Source organism: Falco naumanni, chromosome 3 (assembly GCF_017639655.2).
Source record: "Falco naumanni isolate bFalNau1 chromosome 3, bFalNau1.pat, whole genome shotgun sequence".
NCBI classification, from domain to species: domain Eukaryota; kingdom Metazoa; phylum Chordata; class Aves; order Falconiformes; family Falconidae; genus Falco; species Falco naumanni.
The window spans coordinates 40,863,909-40,885,505 of record NC_054056.1 but is presented as its reverse complement, the minus strand read 5'-3'; positions in this window follow the sequence as shown (position 1 = coordinate 40,885,505).

Below are 21,597 nucleotides of genomic sequence, written 5' to 3'. Positions count from 1 at the left end.
GTCATCTGTTTTATGTTGTTGTTCATCCAGTGATTTAGAAGCACTAATCTTGATCTATGCCAGTTCAATATGGAAAGGAGCTTGTCCCTTGCTCTCCAACCTCTTTCAGACTTTGATCTCGCTCCTGAACATAGCATACTAACTGAGGCGGTGAGTCTTGCTATGAGGAGGCTGGACACCACACTCTGCAGTACCAGCCTTCAGCCTTGACAATCTGAGCAGGTCTGGAAACTCAACACAGCTCTGTGTTTTCTAATTTCAGAAAAGCTTGACAGTCACTTTATCCCTGCAGTCCCCTGATCCTGTAGCATTTTGTGATAAGCCTTAAGTCCTGCATAGTACATGAGCTCATTGACAGGATGAGTGAAGAACGAGGAGGATTATTAATTGTTTCCATTAAATGTAAATCCTTTTGACAATAACTTAGCAGGAAAGCAGTGTTACTTCACAGGGAAGTTTACTTTGGACAGATGTGCTTTATAAAGTTACACTTTATTCTTGAACTATGCTGAACAATCCCATTTCCTTCTTTTCTCCCCCCCTACCCCCTATAAGCACCTTGCTTACTCTAAGGAAACCAGTAGTATTATCCTGGTTTTGCACTGGGGAGACAAAAACTGTCCAGACTGCCAAGGTTTTACATCAGGAGAGGCAACTGATACATTTGGGAAAATATGCGGATCGCGTGACACTAGTGCAGGTACCAGTAAGTCTGCCAACCGTGGTGTAATGGGCTTCTCTGACATGCACAGCACCCGTGAGGAACGCATCCATCGTGGTTCTGCTCTGTAACTCTGACACCCTGGTCATTCAATCTGAAGTCAGACTCGGGAAATACTCTTAAATACATTTCATGTTGGTCTTCAAAGTCCCCCAAATAAATTTGGTAGGAAAAATATATCATATCTGAAGGAGAGATGATTTCTATCAGAAACTGGAAAATCATGCACATATTAACTAGATAATGAGGGCAGAGTTTTAAGACAGGGATCCTACAAACCTGTGAAATACCCTCTCATTATAGTTAGGAAAAAGTGACCAGTATATGCTACACATGAGCTTGCTTTGGTTACAGGTTTCTGCATCATTCTTGCTGACTATTTATAAAAAAGTTTACTGATGTTTATTAGCCTTTCCCCTTGACAGGAGATGGGCTGAGTGAACTAATAAGCTGATTTCTGTTTATGACTTCTGATTCCATGAATAACAGTTTTTTGGATGAAAAAATAAGGAGAACATCACAAGATGCCTATATAGAAAATCAGAACATATATCAGACTATATATTATATTATAATAACCATATACCAAATGTAACATTAAAATATTTTCAGAAGAAATTTCTACTAGTGTATTTCAGGCCAGTTTATCAGTTTGGTACAATTTAAAACAGATCCAAATACTAACTGACATGTAGTGCTCTGCTTTCTTTCATCAGCCGATGTGAGGGGAGGTAATGGTGGAAGGTGCCCTGAACATCATTTCTTGACTCAGATAGAGATTTCCTCTATTGCTTTTTTTCATAACCTATTAGCCTCGTTTCCTACATCCTTTCAAAAGGCGAACTAAAGGACTGTGTAATAAAAACAGTGAATTCATCTTTATTCAATGAGATTGTCAGCTTCTGTAAAACTCCATAATTATCAATATTTTGCTAAACCATGGTTTCTACCAGTCACAACAATCTCAGCCATCACTATATATTTCCAAATCTGTTTCAAAACCCTGTGTGCATCTATGCTTAAAGAAATGCAAGGTGTAGCTCTTGTCTAGAGAAGGCTTTGCAATATATTCCCCACAAGAGGTTACAAATAGACCCAAGCTTGAACTGTTTTGCAGGTTTAAAATATAGGGCTGAAATCAGCTGCAGCTTGGGAGGAGGCAAAAGCAGTCTCCAGGTTCCCCAAATAAATCAAAATGAAATCACAGAAGTGTAGATAATGCTTGAGTGTCTAGGCCCTGTTCGTTTCTTTTCCTCTCTTTGTAAAAATGCTCCCTTTTTCTATCCCTGTGACCTGAATTTTGCCATCTTCTCTTGCAATTTTTTTATTTTTTCCTTGATGGGAAAAGCTGATTTGCACAGGGCTACTCCTTGACTTATTTGCTTGGACAAATAATTTTCAGCAGGATTACACAGGTCAGAGAGATTAAAGATTTTGTTCAGACACTGGTTGTCATGAGATCCAGGTGCTCCTTATCTATATTCCAAACCTCTCAAGAGGTTTTTGCCAAGCAAAAGTTAGCAAAGAGCAGGGTGGAATGAGCACAACTGCCTTCTCCAGTTTGCAAATTTCACAGCTTTCTCATGAGCTCATTATGGTTGTTACAACTTTCTAGTCCACTTGCATACAGAAACAAGTGTAAAAGACACACACACAGTAACAGTGAAATGTGAAGCCATGTAAAACTCACTGTTTGCAGATTTGAAACTCAAGCTCATGATTATATTCATGAAAAGAACTGCTTCCCTTGTTTCTTTGTGTGATGACCTTTTTCCTGTAGGATGGTCTTGTAACATGCAATAAATGTCACTGTGTTTTGAAAGACTGAAAATGGTGTTCATTCACAAAGCACACATTTTTAACGGGACTGTGCACCAGCTTCAAGCCATACACTCGCCTAAATACTGAACTGAATCAAGGCCATCAGTGGGAAGAGAAACCCAAACTGCTTAGACCCCAATTTTCTTTCTTTGTTTTGAAAGTGGAGCAATCAAGAATTGAAAAAGTAGCATTTAAAGAGAAAAAGGCTGCATATGATTTATAAGGTATTCTACAAGATACATTAGAAAGCATTATGGCATGCAATGAATCAGTGCCTGGACTACTCAAGATACTAAATGCTTTTCTCTTTTCTGCTTTCAGCAAGTAAGAGAACAGGTCAGGTATTAGTATGGCACATTTTTCTAACTGATGGCATAATTTTCTAGCACCTTTTCTTGATTTATATTCCTGTGTTTATCCAATTTCCTTTATAACACCATCCAAAGCAGAAACATTAGGTATTTGTTATTTAACCTCTATGATACCTTCAGAAATTGGCAGAACAAACTGGACTGATATTCTTGTTGTTGCTTTAGACGACAATTTGGCGAAACTGAAGAACTGCAACATTAATTTTATTTACTGTTGTTACCATAAATATATGGAGTTAGCGTCATGTTGACCTTAGCAGAAATTTGATTTTCCTTACTAGCAAGTAAGGTTGAGTAAAAAAGACCTTATCCTGTTCCCAGTAAAATAAATCGGAATTTTGGCACCAACATGCAATAGGAGGAACACTAGTTCCTAATTATTAACAAATTTCCTGGTATCAGACATAGCTGCACAAGAGTCTGGAAACTCTGGGCCAATGTAGCTCATAATTTTTTTAGCAAACTATGGACTTTTTTACTGGAGAAAGGGAATTCTTTTCCCTGGCTGATGGGTTTCTGGTTATCTCACAGCCAGCTCCGAGACAGTGATTTCACTGGAGGCTGTCCCTCGCAACTTCAATTTACAATCAAGAAAATAACTCACTGAGAAAAAGCCCACTGTGTGAACTAAAGAGCTGGGGATTTCCATGGAATCAGCCAAATGCTCGTGCTTGTTTCCCAAACTAATTTTTTTCTTCCTTGTCAATGTAATATATTTGATGGCAACACTGCATAACATAGCATACCAGAAATGACTTGCAGACTTTGGAACTCTAACAATATAAATATCTTGATCCATCTACCCAACCTGAGGACCAGTTCCAAGTCTTGTCTGCTTTAAAGGTGACTCAAGTTACAGGCTGGGGGTTGGTCCTAGCTGGACTCCATGCACCACTGGAAATGTGAGCATATTGTGGCTGTTTACTTTTATCTGCTGGCCTGTCCAGGGATACAATCTGAATTTTGATCTCATCATAGTTTAAAAAGACCACAAGACTGTGTCAATGCAGATGGAAGTTATCAAATTCTATTAGACCTCTAGACTTCTCACAAATCCCATGCATATGCAACAGGACAGAAAATTTTCTTTGCTGTATTTTCCAGAAAGGAATTTCTAATGTAGATCATATTATTGCAGCAATAAAAATGATGAGATATGTCAGTAAAAGGTCTTAGAGCTGTAAGAGAACTAGCAACGCTACTTTGGACATTGTAGATCAAGTATTATTTCACTGTGGTGCAGCCATTCAGACTAGGTTACCTTAACATAAGCTAACTTGGCAGAAAAGGCATAATCTCAGAGACGTATTTTGAGAAGCCCCTCCTGTGTGAATCTTACTGTTAGATTTTGCAGTAGTGGTGGCACTGGAGAGGTGGTACGTAGGAAATGGTATGTTAAACCTAGGCTATACCTGACAGAGCCCCAAAGCAGGAATGATATGAAACTGCTGCCTCTCATTCCCATTATGATCATATACACGGCTTCCTGAGTCTAAACCAAACACCACAGAAGTCAGAGAGTCCCTTTGATACAAGGGATATGTGTGTTTGGTCCAAAAGAATAGTTTGTTGTCAATCCAATGTGGTTGATATTTATTTTTTTAGAGTTTATCCTGGTAAAGTCACAACCGGAATAAAAGTTATATGATTTTTGAAAAAATCAGTGAATGCTAGATATTCCTTTACCTTTTCTATTTTGAATATATCTAATTTATTTTCTTCTGATTATGGGGGCTAAAAGAACCAACATTTGTAAGGCTCACAATAAAACTGACAACATATGCACAGGAAATCCCCAATGAAAATTACTCAAAGGAGTTGGCAGAGCTTTGGTGTACTGGTGGCCAGCATTTTTGACTGACCTATAGGAAATTCAGTTTTCTGTTATTACTGAATACATAGAGGCAATCTTCTGGCTTTCAGAGTAAGATGGAGTCACTGCTAGGGAATGCCATAAACTGTCTTTTAAGCATATTCTCAGCATCAGATTTGCAACAGCAGTTAAATATAATTTACTAGAGAGCATCAATATAACCCCAATATGAAAAAAGCACATATTACATTGTGGACCACTGGCTAGGAGGCTCATTAGGACAAGACATATGGGAAAGGAAAGATCATACACACTGGATAAGGTGTCATTCTCACCGAGTGAATCACTTGAGCAAATAGAAAGTACTGGCCTAGATGACATTGCTGACCTTCACTGCAGAAGAACTTTCAGGAGCGTATCTTGGTTATTTTCCCTCCCTTGATGAGCTGCTAATTGATGCCTGAAAATTTTTCTAATCTCAGTCCCAAAAGGATATTGAATGATTTAAGGGATTTATGCAAGTTAAGTCTGTTGCAACAGTAACTAGCTTTGGTGTAGTGGGAGGAAAAAAATTACTTGTCCCTTCAAAGCGCTTGCTTCCTTATGAAAAAATTTAGGGCAGTGTATGAAATATCCTGCCAGATCTTTTCAATCATTCACAAAGTGCTAAAAAAAGGAATTAAGCAGTCTTCTCTGAAAGATACAAACTTTGCCAGAAAAAGACATAGCACACTTCAAGGAACAGGCCAATTCTTCTTTGGTTCTGACAGACTTAGTTTCTGTGCTTCACTAGTCCAGGGGTGAAACGAGAAAGGTTCATTCTCTGTGTGCCTGGGCTTGTCCAGACTCTAGAGGCACATCAGCGTAACGGTAGCAGCAGAATATGATAATGTACATTTTTCTGATAGACTATCTTTTGTCATGTACTACATAATGCAGAAGCGGAAAGGTACTCTGCCTGGTTGATCTGCATCTATGCCAGAAGATTGCTGGTAGAGCTCTTGCAGCCAGAGGATGTGATTTTGCTCCGTTCCTAGCCTTATAGCTAGGGCAGCAATAACTTGTAACATATTTAACTTTAGGGAGCATTTTTTAATTTCCTGTTTCAGTATTTGACTCTTTCCCAGGGCCAGAATGAAAGCTATCTCTACCTCATTACCATCTTTCTTTGGAAAAAGAGAGTCCTTCCCCTAGCAGGAGTTACAAATACCCCTATAAAATTAAGCCCAGTGTTCTGCACATTTTTTGTAAAGCATAGGCTACTGACAATTTCAGGTTATTATGCTACAACAAAAAATCATGTTGCATGAACATTCAATAAATTATTGCATCTCTTACAGTACTTCTTTGATAATGATAAAACTATTTTCCTTCCATCAACCTTCAAGCCATGCTTTCCCTATGGCACTCTGTTATCAGAAGCCTAGGAAACTGGTTGGATTGATGTAATTTGACATCTGACAAGATTCTGGGAATCTACTTCCAGCTAACAAATTTTGAAAAGAACTAACTAAAGAAAAGAGATATCTTAGAAAAGAAATTATACATTTGAAAAAATCGTAAATGTCCTAGGTCAAAAACATCTCTATTAAGTAATGTAGAAAAAAGTCTGAGAATTTCAAAGTAAAAAATGCTAATGAGATAACATGAATCCTCTTAGTTGTGAGGATATCTTAGCTATCTGTTAATGAATATTCCTCTAAGGATTAGCACCAAGTGAAAAAAACAAGCTAACAACTTACTAGTTATGTAGGTATACAAACCCAGGATCTTACCACTGGGTTGGACCGATATCTGTCACAGACAATAATTCCAAACATTGAAAGTGCTATTTTCTTTAAAACAGTGACATCAACATGATGCAAACTGTTTTGCATGATAAAGAAATATTTGCCCTTAAATGGAATTATATTGCATACTTTGAAAGTATTCACTAAAAAGATCTCTTGAGGGAAAGGGACTTATATTGCAATTTTGCACATACACACATTACTCTTATTTAAAATATCACCTTAATCTCCAAAAAAAAATAAAAATAAATCACATTGTGTTCTAGAGTCTCAAGTTTCACTGAAGCAAAAAATGTTCTTACTGCTTATGATGACATAGATAACCTTAAAAATAAGAACTGAGTATAAATAATGACATTTTCATCCAGCAAGAAGCCAGTCATCTCAAGAAGTGATTAACTCTGCAGCTATATTGGTGACAGTTTAGATGCCTCTATTTTTAACTAACTACAGAAGGATTCAAGTAAAATGCATTATTTTCTATCTGCTAGTATCTGTGTCCTTTGCAAATTAATTTTTGTATACTTAGATATGATGAACAACCCTATTGTTCTCAAACTCTGCCTCTTAATATCTTTTGTATTGCTGTTATGCATTGCTGAGGAAAATCTGTAATACCTGAAAAACAGGAGATACTGGAATAAGAAATAGAGTGAAATAAAACACAGCAAAGAACATTGTGCTGCTTCTGCTATTCCCTCTTCTTTGAATCCCTGCACATACTACATAGACGTGTGTACATAAACACACACCTACATATACATACAAATAACATATTATATATATATAAATAAACATAACTATATATGGATAGTTGCAAGCAAAGCTGTTACACCAGAATTAAAAGAAAGATAAAGAAACTGCCAAAAAATATTAATTTCACTGCAATATATTGTGCCTAGTACAGCATTTAGACCACAATTAGTCAAAAGGATAAGAAAGCATGAAACTCAACACAATTTCTGAAGAGCTCTTCAGCCTCCTCTTTATTGGTCACTCCACATACTCTTGTGAGAGCACCAAGACTATGTTATTTAAAAAAAATGAAGTGGAGCCTTCTGTGGCTTGGCAGAACCATTCAGCATCTGAATAGCCCAGGAAGTCAGCAAAACAAGTTTCAATTGTTGTACAAGTAAATAATTTTCTCATTTGGGATATATCTGATTTTTCGCACAATTAAAATTGTATTGATAGAACAGACAAATCAACATAGTAGCATTAGTAGAAAAAGTACATGGAAAACAATATTTATTTCTCCTCCTAGTCAGTGGTTCATTTGATCAGATGAGGTATAAGAATAACCAATAGTGGAAGACAATGAAACACAGGACCATGATGAAAGGAAAGACAGAAAGTCTAGGTGAATTTTGTTACAGCTAGCACTACCGGCAAAACTTATCTATTAAGGTATACAGCATTTCCCACAAGGTTACAGATTTAAGGTTTAGTCCCTTTTATGCCATTTTTCCACAACTGACTATTTCTAAGAAAGTTTTTATTCTCAAACCATTAATTTCTATTAAAGACATCAAAAAGAACCAATGGCACATATGGTTCAATATTTAAAGACTGACAAAGATTCAGAAAATTTAATCTTTGAGAGAGTGCACCACCATGCTTCAACTTTTTTCCCCTACTTCATTTAGCAAGAGCCATTGGCAAAAAGCAGAAATGGTGTAGCTAGCATTATACTGGAAATTTTTGGAGGGCTTGCAGTGGAGAAATTTGAACATGTAAAAATCACTATTGAATCACCATTGTTTTTATAACAAGCAATATCTTGCTAGTACAAAGTTAAGGAAAGATTGTAGTTAAATTCTCTTGGAGGGGGTTGAGTTTGATTTTTTTTTTTTTTTTTTTTTAATGGCAGCAGGTACTAGTTTTAAGACAGACTTCTTTTTTTCCTCCCACTTTTCTTTAAATAGTTCTGCCACAGTACCAGATAGTGATGGTTATGCTTATAAAGATAAAATGAAAGTGGTGATCAGAATGTATAGTGTTGACATGCAGACAGGCCTAACAGAAATAATCTGCCAGGAGAAGTGAAATGGTGATATTTCCAGTTGGTAAGCAATCATCTTATTTGATACATTTTAAATAAGTCCGAAACAAGTTATCTTCTCTCAAGAGCACCTGGTGTACAGTAAACTTCCAAAACTTCCCTAGGCGTAACACCTACAGCAAAAACACTTATTCAGAAATGAGAAAAAAATGTATGCAACCTTTAAAAACATTGTGACTTCATAACATGCATTATTAAAAAAAAGGTAAAAATCCAAACATCCAAAAGGCAAAAAAAGCCCAAAAAACCAACCCAAAACCCTGTCCACTGCTGAAATGCATTTAATTGACATGGTTAGTGAAATTTTTAAAATATCTGATTTCCTTATCAAAATTCTGCATAGCATGTCAAAACATTTCCAGAAATTACTTTTAAAAACCAGAATGTCATAAAAATACCTAAGGTAATGATGAAATTATTCTACTTTGGGGTTTGTTTTGGTTTTGGTTTTGGTTTTGGTTTTGGTTTTGGTTTCGGTTTTGGTTTTGGTTTCGGTTTCGGTTTTGGTTTTGGTTTCGTGTGGATGCATATGTGGGTGGGGAGGTAATGTTACTTTGAGAATTATGAAATTGAACACATTCTTCTGGATAGATACAGTCCTATAACCACCCTCCTTTTTTTTTCTTTTTCTTTCTTTTTCTTTTTTTTTTTTTTTTAATGATTCATACATTTCAATGCATGTCCATGGAAGCAAGTATTTCAAGAGAAAACACTTGTGTCCTTACAGGAATTTATCAGCCTGCTTGAGTTCATTATTACATTAGGTCTGCTTGGCACACTTTCAGTCCATGCTCTGACAGTTTCCTGTTTATGGTGCTGTGTTTATGCAACACCCATCGTGAGCCTAGATTTAATCACCTATTCAATCCCATCTTCATGGAAGCTTTTGCCTGAGGGTGCAGAGTGCTAGTTTAGGGTTGATTCTTCTGTGTGGAAACAGTAAGGAATACTTCTTGTTTGGGTCCTCTGTTGCTAGATCTCTAGGAAAAAGTGATAGGCTAGTAGCAGCAGATGTAAAGTTTTTAAACACAGGCCAGTCTTGAAAGCTGTTGGTCAAACACAGTTCATCTCATAAATAACTTATTGATCTAAATAAGAATGCATTTTAAGTCAGTAAAAAACACCACATGTGGAAAAAAACATCCAAGTCTGGCTCTTCAGAGCAGTGTTCCACGACAATATATCAGTCTTAAACACGAAAATTACTTCAGTGTTCAGTTCACAGGATAATACCATAAAAAACTGTGAAAGTAGCAGGTCTGAAAGAGAAATGCAAATCACACTCAGGTACACAAACGTCCACCAGCAAATACACATAGAATGCATTTGATTGTCTGGAGCTCAGAAGTAAAAGAATAATCAGAAAAATGGTCTCCTGGGTAGCTGTCAGGTGAAGAAACAGATTGCAACCAAAACTTATAATCAGTAGTGTTAGTAGGACTGCCTCTTAAACTTTTTTAATGTTGCTCAGAAGACCTTATTGCCAACAATTTTATTTTTGTCAAAACTAGAGCCATTAGCACAAACATTTCCTATGCTAGACACGTCCTTCTGTTTAGTGTTGTAAGTCATATAAGATTATTATATAAATAGTATGTACTAATAGTAGTATTATTATATAACATAATTTGAATTAAATATATTCAAGTACTCAAAGAAATGAAATGACTTCAAGGAAAAAAACCCACAACACCACATTGTTTTTTTGTTTATGCCTAAAAGTTTCTTCCATTTTAGAATCACATTGAAAAAAACCCTAATTAATTCACACATGTTGAATAGAGTCTTGTCAGTTAGGCAAGCTTATCGAAGATGAATTTTAGATTAAGAAAGCCTCATTGTTTGTCTGCTGGAAAGCGGGACTTTTCTTGCAGATCCTTTGCTCGACAGTGGCCTTGTCAGACACCTCTTTCAATCTGTATTTTCCCTGCTGGCTTAAGGGATGATAAGGAAGAAGTCCTTGAAATGAAATGCAAAAGCAACATTTATTAGAATTTTAGACATTGAAACCCCATACCTAGACATTGAGAATGAGGTGAAAGAATAGCTGAGAAAGCTGAAGTAGGAGGCCAGTGAATGAACTCTCAGAATGAGGTGACGGCTGAGTCTATCATTACATTATATACAGCTTCTTACTGCATGTGTATAAGGAGGCAAATTTATGTTTTTCTAATAATCTTAACTGTATCACTGCCTAACTCTAAGACTTTGCCTCTGTTGGACTTTTTTGGTCTTATTGTTAAATGAAGAGTCTGGGATAAACTAAACTGGTATTTTTGCATGACTGCAATTCTCTGTTGACTGCAGAGACAGAAACCTTTTGTTTAGGGCTGAAGATGCTGAGTTATCTGCTGCTAACTGAGCTCGCAGGAGGCTGTGGAACTTGTCACCAATACCAGGCAAACCTGGACTGAGGAAGCTGCTGAACTTTCTGGCAAGGACTACCATGAAATGTCTGCATGTCAATGAGGTTATAACAATGAAATGAGCCACAACAGGCAGCTTTGTCAGGAAGGAAAACTATCTTTTATTTATAAATATCTAAAGTAACACTGTTTGAAAACATGTCCTGTGTTTTTAGTATGGAAATTTTGTTGATAACAGATTTCTTTCCGCTGATACCTTGATGTCCTTGAAGCGCTGGCAGTTCTTTGGCAGTTCTTACTTTATTTCAGATAAATAAAGAATTCAGCTCAAGGCATTTTCCTGAAATTTGACAGCTCGTCTAGATTTCATTTCTTTGACAATTTTTAAACTAGCAATCCTGTAATAAGAGGGACTACAAACAAGGCAGTTCTAACACAGTACACATGAAGTTTGGACCTTCTGTAAAAGCCTTTTTGAAATATTATATTGCTCCTACAGTTGATTTTGAAACATTTTATAAATGTATCTGCAAATGCAAATCTACTCCATCTGATTTGAGCAACCAAATATAGTAGACTGTGTAAATGAAGTTACTGCTTTTTCTTGTCCTTTATTTGCTCGCATGCTCGACACTTCAGAAAGAGATGTGAATATAATATATATTGAAACAGCAATTACATTTGTTTTCTTAATTTGAAATTAAAATATATATAAGGTTTTAAATTTTTTTTCTTCTTTTTCTTTTAGAAAGGTATTTTATCTGTAAAACAGGTCATGAGATGATCTTTAGCTTTTTTTTTTTTTTAAATATATGATTCTGCACCTAAATCCTTATTTCCTATGAAGAAGCACATTAAAGGCTTTCAATTAACATGTTCTTCATCTTGGGGCCTGTTCTGGTCCATGGTAATCACAAACCATTTTTCAGCCATTCCACCTTACGAATTATGTATCAATCGCTTTGATGAGGTATATGTTGCCAATGTATGACCAGAATTTTATCTATCCTCAAAGTACAGAAAGAGTCTCAATCACACTTGGCATATAGACCTTGGATACAGTTAAGGGATTCAGTCTTTCTTGAAATCTAGAGAAGTTATATAAAGGCAGGTAAAGAATAAACACATTTATAGATTAAGAATGTCAGGTAAAAATGGAAGAAAGGTTACAGGAAAACGAATGAAAACTGCTTTCCAAATAAGAAATCATTGGTAAAACTACTGCAGGAATTTATAACCCAGATTTTCCAAAGAAGCTGGAGCCAGTGTAGTGCTGCTAAAGCATCATGAGATAGACATTTCAGTTTTTCCTAAAATGACAAATCTTCATAGAATCATAGAATGATTTAAGTTGGAAAGGACGTTTAAGATCATCGACTCCAACTGTCAACCTAGCACTGCCAAGCCCACCACTAAACCAGGTCCCTAAGTACCACATCTACACATTTTTTAAGCACTTCCAGGGATGATGACTGCACCACTTCCCTGGGCAGCCTGTTGCAATGCTTCACCATCCTTTCAGCAAAGAAATTTTTCCTAATATCCAGTTGAAACCTCCTCTGCTGCAACTTGAGGCCATTTCCTCTTGTCCTGTCACTTGTTATCTGGGAGAAGAGATCTACCCCCACCTGCACACAGCCTCTTTTCAGGTAGCTGTAGAGAGCAATAATGTCCCACCTGAGCCTCCTCCTCTCCAGGCTAAACAGCCCCAGTTCCCTCAGCCACACCTCATAAGGTTTGTACTTTAGACCATTCACCAGCTTTGTTGCCCGTCTCTGGACACACTCCAGCACCTCTACGTCCCTCTTGCAGTGAGGGCCCCAAAGAAGCACACAGCATTCAAGGTGCGGCCTCATCAGTGCCCAGTACAGGGGGACAATCCCTTCCCTTGTCTTGCTGGCCACACTGTTTCAGATACAAGCCAGGGTGCTGTTGGCCTTCTTGGCCACCTGGGCACACTGCTGGCTCATGGTCAGCCATCCATCGACCAGCAGCCCCAGGTTCATTTCCACCAGGCAACTTTCCAGCCACTGGTCCCCAAGCCTGTAGCATTGTGTGGGGTTGTTGTGACCCAAGTGCAGGACCCGGCACTCATACTATTGGCCTTGGTCCATCAGTCCAGCCTGTCCAGATCCCTCTTGCAGAGCCTTGCTATGCTCAAGCAGATCAACACTTCAGCTCACCTTGGTGTCAACTGAAAATTTACTGAAGATGCACTCAATCCCCTTGTCTAGATCATCGATGAAGATATTAAACAGGACTGGCCCCAGTACTGAGCCCTGTGGAACACCACTTGTGACCGGCCACCAACTGGATTTAATTACATTAGGGCCTAGTTATGCAGCCAGGTTTTAACCTCATGAAGTGTAAGCCTGTTGAAGCCATGAGCAGCCAGTTTCTCCAGGAGAGTGCCTTGGGAAACGGTGTCAAAGGGTTTAGTAAAGTCTAGGTAGAAAACATTCACAGCCTTTCCCTCATCCACTAAGTGGGTCATCTTGTCATAGAAGGAGATCAGGTTTGTCAAGCAGGACCTGCTTTTCATAAACCCATACTGGCTTGGCCTGATTGCCCGAGGTCCATGAAGGAATAATTTAGTCCTTTAATGCCCTTTCTTTATAACAATTGAAAACAGGACATTAGACCTAAAAACAATAATAGGACTTCTGCTTTTTGATTAGGGATACATTTTACTCTCCTAAATGCCTTTTTACCTCCCATCCCATAAGGATAAAAAACCCCCAACCATGCCATATGCTGTATTTACTTCTGTCACAGTCTAAAAAATGAGAAAACCCCTTGCCCGACAAGTCAAATACGTTTTTCCATTTTGATTTTTTTTCAAGTGTTGAAGATCTGTGATGAAAATCTTTAGCTTGTTCAGGCATTATTTTAAGATTCTTAGTATTTCCATACTCTGCTCTAAGATAGATTTATAGGTATTCCTTGTTTTGAGCTTCTGGACCCATGACTGCCTGATCTTCAAAGCTATCCGTCTGACTGGAAGGCAAATTCTGTATTACCCTTGAATGCTTTTACCCTTTCATGAGAGAGACAGATATCCACAGTCCTTTAGGTTGTATTGGATATGTTAGTCCCAGACACATAAAAAGATACAGCAGAACATTGGTATTTTATTAAATGTCATGGTTCATGTTACACCCTTTTCAGAAAAACAAAATTTATTCTATGCCAGGACAAAGTCAAATTCAGCATCTTTTTTAGAACATTACTTGGTTTCTATGAAAGTTTTCACCTGTCTGTTCACTTACATATCCTGAAGTGAACTTCATTTTCCTTCATTGTGTTAACTTGAACAAATGGTGAAAGAATTGTAGACATATAGAATAAACAAAAGATGAGGACTTTTATACAAAGGAGTCAAATGTACCTGATCTCCAACATATTTCAGTGGTATTCAGGCTACCAGAGTAGCTTTTGTTACATTTAAACAAAAAACAAAACCCACACAAAAAACCCCAAACCATCACTCTTGCCTTGTCATCATTTGGGCATCTAGAAAAAAAAAGGCAGGGATTCAGAAACACATCAGTTGTCCCTGAGAAGCAAGTCTGATGCATCCTACAATTGATCCTGCTTGACTGATCAGTACATGTTCAATAACCACTGTCTGGATAGCTTCTGCAATGTTTTCTTGTGGAGTTTTTATTAAAAGGGACAGATGGGAGACAACAAGAAAGCTTCTGTGGCAAGAATATGTTGGTATCAGCACACTGTCCTCTGCAAAAGGACATTCTGCAAGCTCCCTTTTGTCTCTATGACTTCATATTTGGATGTTAAAGCTTTCTGAACACTTTCTGTTCACATTTATCTCCTCTGTGACCATTAAAGGAAAGCATTTCATACCATTATACATTTGTCGTGGCTTACGTGCAAAAGCAAGTATAAACTAATACACATCTCTTACATTTTCAATACTTCTAATGAAATGCCACAATTTCATTTTAGAAGAAAAGCAATAGCGTGGTAAGTACATAGTTGGTAGCAATCTCTTTGTTGAATAAGAAGTCTGATTTCATACATTTATGAGGGCAAATGGTGTTGGAACTCCAACACCAAGCTAAAAGTCCAATGTCACCTTTAAGTCAGCAGGTGCGAGATATCACTACTGATTTTTTTTTTACTTTATTCGTGCAAGGACATGAAGTTGTTAAATTATTATATTAATCTACCTCCATAAATCTTCCCATACTTCAGTAAATAAAAATTATTCCATGATATTTCCTATTGTGAATTAAAAAATTTAATTCCAAAACTTTACAGCTACTTCTTAGGCATAGGCTGTTTTAATAAATAGAACAGGAAATGAAGACATTTGCTAACATATCTGTGATAAATTACTATCCAAGAAGTAACAGGAGACTAACTGAAACTGAGGTCAATTTGTTCAAAACTATTACTGAATATTCACAGCAAATATCTTTCAGCACGTACCCAGCTCTCAAAAGCATAACAATAAAGTTGTCCCATTGTCAGTTCTATAGAAAATAACTTTCAGGGTATTGAACTAGCTTGAAAAACAAGTTTATCTATTAAAATATTTATACTTTTTAGTACTTCAAGATGAGGCAATATTGCTGATAGCTGCTTCTTACCATTAATATATTTAAGTAAATAGAAAACTAAGTAAATCTACAATATGAATGGGCTTTCTTTTTGGCAGTTTCTGTTCAGCTGTGGAGGTAGGTGGTTACAGACTTCAGGTAGCTGCTACAGCTATCCAATAGAATGCAAAAACAAAGAAGGGGACAACTTATGATCCCTGTAGCAAATAATTTGATATGAGGAGAAACTAAACTTGGATTCCTCTTTCTAGAAATAAATTAACTGAGAAGCAATATGATACAGGTCTGTAAAATCGCGGTTGGCTTGGGGATTGCCTCTGATATCATAACTCACTATTACTCGTGTGATAAGTTGGAAGCGCACAATGCCCCTCTTACCAACCTTAAGCCATGCATTCAATAGCAAAGGAACATATATTTTCATACAGCTTGTACTTTGGAACTCAGTGCCACGGAATGTTTTAGAGAGAAAACATTAAAAAGGGTTCAAAGAGGGAGACTGGAAAAATTAAAGTTGTTGGTGCTTTTAAACACAATGATCCAGCAATGATCCAACAGTGTTCTCTGAATCAGAGGTCCTCATATTGATGCATCATAGAAGCTAAAAATATGCTACACTGGGGAAAGTCCAAACATTAAACGTCTCCCCAGACATCTGCTTTTCATCGCTGTTAAAGGGAATGTACTGCAACAGGTGGGGCTTTGGTCTCATCCAGCAGGAAGGGTAAAACATAGCCATACTTAGTGCCGTGCAACAAGAAGTTGAAAACTGCATGCTATTTTCCAAGCATAGAAATGTGTTTCAAGATGGTTAGGAATTTTTTTCTTTATAGGAACCTAAGCATTTTTAGCTTCCCTTGTGAAAAGAGGGAGTAAAATAAGTTTAACAGAAAAGATTTCGCTTTTTATTAGGCAATTTGTATTCTTAATCCTTATCTTATCTAAAAGTGAGACAGCAGCTGTACCAGAGTAATTTTACTTCTTAAGCCCCCCAAACCAATTATTAGTTCCTCAAGAAGACATTCATGTAACCAATTTCTGTTCCAAGAACACAAAAACCCATGCAAATTTATTCTTATGCTTCTTTTCATGTTGTAATCACTTGGGGAAGGGCAGTGATGATATACAAGTTTTAAACTGATTTTCACATCAGTTCTGTGTTTTTCTTTGCCTGGTGATAGAATTTCATTGTATTACAATAAAGCTTTAGTGCTGGTACAACTTGTTCCTGCTGTAATTGGCTTGTTTCAGTTTTGCTTCTTCTTTTAAGGGTGTCAAAGAAGCAATTTTTAAGTCTAGACAGCATAAGCCAACTACATGGTGAAGGAAAAGGCTTTCAGCCAGCAGTAAGAGTATGTGTGATTTATTAGCCTCATTGAGAGGTGGGCTGTAGGGTGAAAATATAATGGTGTTGCGTGGTGCAAGACAGGTACAACAGAAAAATCATGGGGTAAAAAACCCTGACATTTTTCAAACAACCTGCAACATAAAATGTGTCTTATCACACTACATTACTGTGAATATCTCCTTGTACCTGTGGAACAAAAGGAAATCTGTACAAAAATGCCTTGGCATGGCATGGTTAAAGCATTTAGTGGTTTGGACTTCTTTATCAACTAGTGAGCTTTAAGACTGTTAGGACTTCAGCAGAATTACAATTCCAAGTCAAACAAGGGAACTCCAAAATGACATTACACAAGGTTGTCTAAGCACCTATAATACAGGGCTAAGAGGCCCTCTGGCACTTGTGTGTGTGGTCAGTGAGCAGCTGGTGGTCACTGGACTGCCCTGGCAAAACAGGGACTGGTCACATCATCCTTCATCAGAACACACCTTACCACTTCCCTGATACTTTTTAGGGTATGTATTCATACCTTATGCCATTGGGTAAGTATTTATATCTTGGATTAAATACCCAATGAAAATGAGTATTCAACTTGTGTAGAAGTTGTTTGTACTGCTGTTTCATTCTCAAGAGTCTGTTCAATGGCTTCAGAATTCCGCAGTCATTTGCACATTTGCTGAAATACTGATTAGCACCTAATTTTGAAGGCATAACCAGCTCTCAACTACACATGGTTTGTCAGATTCAGAGGGTTGATTTGACTCATTTTAATATTATACATATTGCAAATTACCTTATTAGAGTACACAACTGGGACAAAACCTGAATTAAGTGGCTCTTTTCAAGTTGCGGCTCCTGTCTTTAATATATAGCCACGGCCTTTTTGCAACATATCAGCTAATCACTGACGGAATCAGAGTCAAGGGAGATGAAGTCAGTAAAAATGCCAAAAGTCTTAAAGCATTGTGTAAAAAGCTTAATTCTGTAAAAGACAATAAGAAAAGAAGCATCCATATTTTGTATTCCTTAATGTTGTTAAAAAGATTATGCTACTCAAACCAGAGAATTGAAGTTTTACATACCAAATATATACATTTTCATGTTTCTAATAGGTAATTGTGTCTGTCTTCATAAACATGCTTACATTTGCCCCTTTATGTCAATCAAAGCTAAACCCAGGTAGCAGAACAGCAAGAATTTTCAAAAGCCTACAGTCCAAAGTGAGTGGCTGATAAGACTGTAAAACAAAATGCGATAATAGTTACCAGTTTATCCCTCACATTAAATATATTAAAATAAGATTGCTCACAAGCACCATTTTTTTACATCTTACAATCAACATAGTTAGCTATTGCCACAATACCTGATAACTTCTGGCATAGCTGTATGTTTCTTACTTAGTACATATGTCTCATACTGAGATATTTATCTTCAGCAATAACTACAGATTCCTTTTGAGCTCATCATTTTCTTCACTTGATATGCAAGCACAAAGATGGCTCCCTGGTGGGAGGAGGATTCTGCACTGCTTGTACAAAGTCCAACTTCTGCATATCCACTGCAAATCTCCTGTTGCAACATTTTGGCTAGAGAAAATCTGAAAACAAACCAGATTAATTAGAAGCAAGGCCACAGAGAGCAGGCATTGGAGAGAATCCAGGCTGGTGCAAAGGAATGGACTGTTTCTGCTAACCCATTTATATATAGTTTTCATAATTTAAAAACAAACAAACAAACAAAAAAAAAAAAAAAGAAAAAAAACACAAGAAAATTTGCTACAAAAATTGATTATATGTGGAGATTTAAGCAGGAAAAGTAACCTGGCACTCCGCAATAACAAGAAGATAATTTAAAACAAGTACTGTTAAAGAAAATGCAGCGACATACTCTAGGAGGCAAAAACTGAGGAACTGAATGAAATACAGGAACAGAGGTAAATACAAAATGTCAGAAATACAACAAGGACTAAACAAGTTTACAATGGCAGGTAGATGGGCAGGAAGCTAAAAATGGTTATGAAGAGCACAGCTGGGAAAAAACCAAACCACCACCAACCCAAAATCATAACATCATTACAAACTCATTGGAGAGCTATAGCCTTTTTTTCACAGCTGCCCAGGTTCCTCTTATCAGTCATGACAATTAATGTATTTATGAAGTAACTCTAACATGCATGATGACTAAGCTTGATCAGAGCTGCTTCTTATTAACAAGTCACCAAAATCACCCAAAAGAAAAGTTTCATTTAACAGGAATTGTGTCACCCAAAAAGGAGAGAATTATCTGAACAATAACTGGTCTAGGAGGGGAGAAGGGAAACTGTTGAAAGGAGGCATTATTTAACTCATAGTTAAACCTGTAGTTTGGCTAACATCACTCTAACAAAAAATTAATCGTCTGCCATCAGCTTCCAGGTTTGGATTAGCGTTATGTGATGATTGCTAGAGTTGGCATGAAAACAAACAAAACTAATATTTTACTCAAAAGTTAAATTAGAGAGGCGTGATTTCTAGCTATTACATAATATTTGCTCAGTGCTCAAACTGTCATTTAGATTTAAAATTGCACATCTACATTTAATTCTTCCCTAATCTTCTGTCCATTTTTACTGATGTTTAGCTTATCTTGGTAATGCTTTCCTCTGCAAGAAATATTACTTGGGAAACACAGCGTGAGTAGAAAAGAACTGCAACAATAAGATGTACATCTACGTCAAACCATCAGTCCAAAAATATCAAATGTTAAAATAGTCTCATATACTAAGGACAAAGGGGTCATTTAAATCCTGTATAAAAGGCTAGAATAAACTGCATGACTAGTGTGAGCTATACATTAACAACAGATTATAAAATTACCAGGTTCTGCGTTTGTAGAAGAAAAATCAAGTGCTGTAAGTCCTCAGGCACAGACACCCCGGTTCATCCTGCTTAACTAAAGCACTTAAATGAAACACCTTGTTAAGAATGTGTTTGTCTGTGGCTTCATTTATAATCAGTGGTGAAAGCCCAACACCTCCAGAATGAAATTTTTTCCAATTAAAGATTTTAATCATCCTCTGAAGGCACCTGTTCCTTTTCATTGACTAGGATGACTAAACTTCTAAGTTAGATGCCTCAATTAAGTGGTTAATGTTAAGTAGGATGAATCTAGGTGGTAAAAGATCACAGAAAACTTATCCACTGTGTTTCGTACAGCAAGTGCAAGAAATCTGCTCATATTACCAATGTTCCTAGATAAAGTTTATCTTCCTGCAAAAATGTTTGTGTGAACATCTGTCAACACTCTTGTGGTGAGTTGTTCTTGGCTAGAAGCAGGATCTTATAGACCAGCCTCTTACTCACTCACCTTCCCCAGACAGGGCAAGGGGAGAAAATAACATGAAAAGGCTCATGGATGAAGATAAAGACACCAGGATTGCTTAACTGGTTACTGTCATGAGCAAAACAGATTTGACTTAGGGAAAATTAATTTAATTAATTGCCAATTAAAATATATGTAGATGGTGAGAAACACAGAGACAAGACAGTTCATCCACCTTCTTTCTTCCCAGACTCAACTTCATTCCTTCATTCCTGACTTCTCTCCCTCCCCCTCCCCTGCCCAACATCACAGAGGCAATGGGGAACTGGGGCTGCAGTCAGTACATGACAGTTCCTCTCTGCCTCTCCTTCCTCCTCACTCTTTCCTCTGCTCCAGTGTGGGCTTTCTATGGGCTGCAGCTTTCCTCAGGGCATGTCCACCTGCTGCAGCATGGGGTCCTTCATGGGCTGCAGAGTGAATATCTTCTCCAGCATGGAGCACCTCCTCCTTCTTCTCCTCTGACCTCGGTGTTCCCTCTGCTGTTTCTCACTTTTTTTTCCCCTCATCCTCTGCCTGTGCAGAATTTTCTACCCTATTTTTGAGATATTTTCCTTGAGACGCCCACCTGTGGCGGCAGGGCTCAGCTGTGCCCTGCAGTGGGGCTGCTGCATTCCTACAGCCCCTGCTACCCATGCCTTGGCACGTGAATCCAATACACATCCTTTTCCCACGCAGAATCAAATATATTTTATGTGCCATGATGAATACTTTGTATTATTCTAGAAAGGAAATTAATGAGTCAGGTATAAGACTTTCTCATTAATTTTATCACTCATAGCTCAGTTTTTTTGTAAAGGTAAGACTTTTCATTCTTGCTGGTGGGACTTTTTAGCTCTGAATGAAATAACTATCTAATTTCCCCAAAGGACAGCTCTCAGGATGTAGCACTGAGTGGAGGGTATTCTCTATGCTGTTAAATAGGCAATTACTTTCATCCTGTGCTTCCAGAACTGATGAGCCTGTTCCTTTCAAAAGGCAGTTCAGATTCTCCAGGGATCCAGCCAGATGCAGATACTGAACCACAACTCCACCAAAACCTACTATGTTGCATGTGTGGGTTTTTGCCTACAGAAATACTAACTTTAATCTGGAGAGTGTCTGATGTCTAGGGAAGAAGTAGGTGCTGTGTAATGTTTTGCATCTGTAAAGTGCAAGTAAGTTGACTGAAAATTGTTTTAGGAAATTACCTAAAATGTCTCAAGTAACTCAGTTTAAACAAGGGAAAAACAGAGCAGGTAAGTTCCTCTCCAAGATAAAGTACGCAGCTGTACAGATAAAGTGTAAGCGAATAAGCATCTAGCCCACAAATGCCACCACTGATTTTGCTGTTGGTTTCTTGTGGCCTTTTTTTAACATTTGGGTAAA